This window comes from Oxyura jamaicensis, chromosome 9, assembly GCF_011077185.1.
Source record: "Oxyura jamaicensis isolate SHBP4307 breed ruddy duck chromosome 9, BPBGC_Ojam_1.0, whole genome shotgun sequence".
NCBI classification, from domain to species: domain Eukaryota; kingdom Metazoa; phylum Chordata; class Aves; order Anseriformes; family Anatidae; genus Oxyura; species Oxyura jamaicensis.
This window is the reverse complement of record NC_048901.1, coordinates 16944719-16947827: the sequence shown is the minus strand read 5'-3', so window position 1 is coordinate 16947827 and position 3109 is coordinate 16944719. Positions and strand designations below refer to the sequence as shown.

The 3109-nt window shown below is 43.6% G+C and overlaps 1 long non-coding RNA gene across 1 annotated transcript; it reads left to right on the top strand.

The window, feature by feature from the left end:
• Positions 1 to 657: 657 nt before the first annotated feature.
• Positions 658 to 2054, top strand: LOC118171763. The gene is made up of 3 exons (XR_004753368.1): positions 658 to 755; positions 883 to 1048; positions 1377 to 2054. It is a non-coding gene; the product is annotated as an uncharacterized LOC118171763 (long non-coding RNA).
• Positions 2055 to 3109: the final 1055 nt, after the last annotated feature.

Here is a 3109-nt window from a genome sequence, read left to right as displayed (position 1 = left end):
ATTGTCGATGCAAATTGTAGTACAGTTAAAAATTCTTTGAAAAAATCCAGTATTTCCATATGTATTTCTGTCCAAGCTTGGGAGGAGGGTGGAGAAGAACCTCAAAATGCTGATTTTTTTTTTTTATTTTGTGGGTATGGGGAGCTCAAACCATATTGCCTGGCATTATCAAGCTATTATGTGTCAGTTGAGTTTAGCATCAGAACGTGTCAGCCACTGCAGTTCCACTGCTTCAGGAGGACGTGTGTGGGAACTGGAAATTTTAAACTAGGGTTGACCCCAATCAAAAATGAAATGTTCGGTTACAGCTTTTTAAAGAAAATACAATGAAACAATTGACTTTTTTTTTTTTTTTTTTTTCGTTGGAGAAAATCATTTTCAAACATTTGGTAGAAAATCCTCCACAGAATAGACTTATGGCCTGAAGTCTTGTTCACAGTAAAACTGGTGGGAATTTTGCTGTTAACTTTCATGTAGCCAGAATTTCACTGAGGTTTCTGTTGCAGCAGGAGGGATAGCGTGGCCCTTTATCTGGAGGCATTAGTGTAGCTTCAAAGCCTCTTGGCCCACTTAAGAAATAAAAAGCATTCTTATATATCTCATTGATTTGTCAGAGGTCTTGGTCCACCAAAAGTAACACAGTTTTTGTCTCTATTCCATGGAGCCACAAGGAGCTTAATCTATATTTGTTAAACTGGAAACCTGTAGCATGTTCTTCTAACGCACCAGTAGCAGCAGAAAGGGCAAATGTCCAGGTTAGTGCTCTATTTCGCTGGGCTCTGTTCAGAACATTGCTGTAAAATGTTTGTTCTGTGAAGAGGAATCACTGCGGGTTCCAGATGTAGGTGTTTACAGTGGGACCGTATTTCTGTTTTAATGTAGTGCTGTGCATCATGCTGTCGCTGTTTGCCTGATCCCTGTGTATGAGATGATTCACCTGCTGCAGAATTTTTCTGTCTGTATAGCAGATTTTATTAACCCCCAGAGAGGCCACTTTGGAAGCCGATTTTTCCATCCCAGACTGGGGTCCCACTATTAACAGTCTTTCGTGCGTAAGGAGCAGTTTGTTTCATTGCTTTGTTACCTCTTAACCTGGGACAAGGGCGTCAACAGTCGTGAGAGAGGGAAGAGAAAGGGCTGGAAGAATCAGAGGAATGGAGGAAATAAATGCTTCTAAGGGAAAAGGAGTTTTCAGTGAGCAATTATCATTTGGAAATTTGCTAAGAGGCTTTTGCAATGCTTTTTATAAGCAACGTTAAATGTAATTTTAGTTAATTCTGGACTTAACCTGCCCACTCGTCCTTGGATTTAGGGCTCGCTCAAAGCAATTTACCAGTTTTGCACTTGAAGCCGATCTGTACCTGTTTTACCGGCAGGTTTCACTGCACTGGGGACAGTGACACAAAAAAAGCAGTACTTTTCAGGGAAGAAATGGTTCCTAGGAGGGGCCTAACAGCAGAGTTTGAAAAGCACCGTGTTCCCAAAGAAGGGCCAAGTTTTTCAGAAGGGCTGAACACCAAGCACTCCTGCTGTGACAGATGGCTGAGTATTTCAAAAGATCATGCCATTAAAGCTGGCTGGAAATTGTCTATTCTCTTGTTTTTGACAGGAACTTGGGTTTTCTATTAAAAATAATAATGGTGCAGAATGGGCAGATTTCCTTTCAGCATTCTATTTTTATGTGAGTGTTTTAATTGTTTTGGTCAGGGAAATTCTCTCTCCCATGGTACATTCCTTTGCAGCTTGCTGTGCTTGGAGAGACATGCGGTAGCAGCCCTGCAGAGAGGGACTTGGGGGTACTGATGGATGAAAAGCTCAACATGAGCTGGCAATGTGTGCTTGCAGCCCAGAAAGCCAAACGTGTTCTGGGCTGCTTCAGAAGAAGTGTAGCTAGCAGACTGAGGGAGGTGATTCTCCTCTGCTCTGCTCTCATGAGGCCCCACCTGGAGTGCTGCGTTCAGCTCTGGGGCCCCCAGCATGAGAAAGGCACAAACCTGTCAGAAACTGGGGAGGGACTCTTTGTCACGGGGTGTGGTGGCAAGACAGGGGATAATGGCTTTAAACTAAAGGAGGGTAGGTTTAGATTGGACACAGGGAAGAAATTCTTCACTCAGAGGGTGGTGAGGCACTGGAACAAGTTCACCAGAGACACTGCGGATGCCCCATCCCTGAAATGTTGAAGGCCAGGCTGAACGGGACTTTGAGCAACCTGGTCTGGTGGGATGTGTCCCTGCCCATGGCAGAGGGGTTGGAGCAAGATGATCTTTAAGATCCCTTCCAATCCAACCATTCAGTGATAAGTGCTTCTGAAAGTCTGATCACCTGTTCTGGTACCTCGGTGGCAAGAAGCTTTTCTGAAGCTCTAGCCAAACACAAGTACACCGTGATGTGGTGGGCAGAACACCTCAGTGTGCTACTTGCTATTCACATTTTCTTGGTCAAGTTCCCATTTCAATTTTCCAGAGTGGGATAAGGTTTGAAATAGTTGATTTGGAATCCTGAGCACATGAACTTGTTGCTGTTCACATTCAGGATTGGGTGTGCTCAGCTCTCTGAAAGTACAACTGTGTTTATATGTTTCTGCGTACTCAGAAAATGTGTCTGGAAACTTGAGGCTGTTTCTCAAAATCTGTGCTTTAAGATTTCCTTGGTTTAACTTTCTGATCTGTAAACTGGAAGTAATTTTCTCTCCTCAGCAAAGGACTTATAAATATCAGTGTTTATGCATGCAACTTTGGAGAAGCAGAAATACAAAAAAATTCCTTCTTTTCCACTACAAATGTCTTGGAGCTCTTTTAAACTGCTAATTAATTGAGCAATCATAATGATGCACCTGTGGGGATGAAGGGGGAGGAATAATTTACAGGTGGGAGAAATGAGGCATGAATGACTTCCTAGCCTTACCTGTGCCATGCCGTTAGTCTGTGTCAGATCCAGACAAATACCTTCTGTCCTGTCTCCTTTTTCATCTGTGATAAGTGGCTGGGAACATCAGCTTCCTCCCCCCTTCCTCCTCTTCGGCAGAGGACTTATCACCATTCTGCTCTTTCATTGTAAGCACGAGGAGTCCATGTGGCCCATCTCTTGGGGGGAGCAGGCTTAGAAGCTG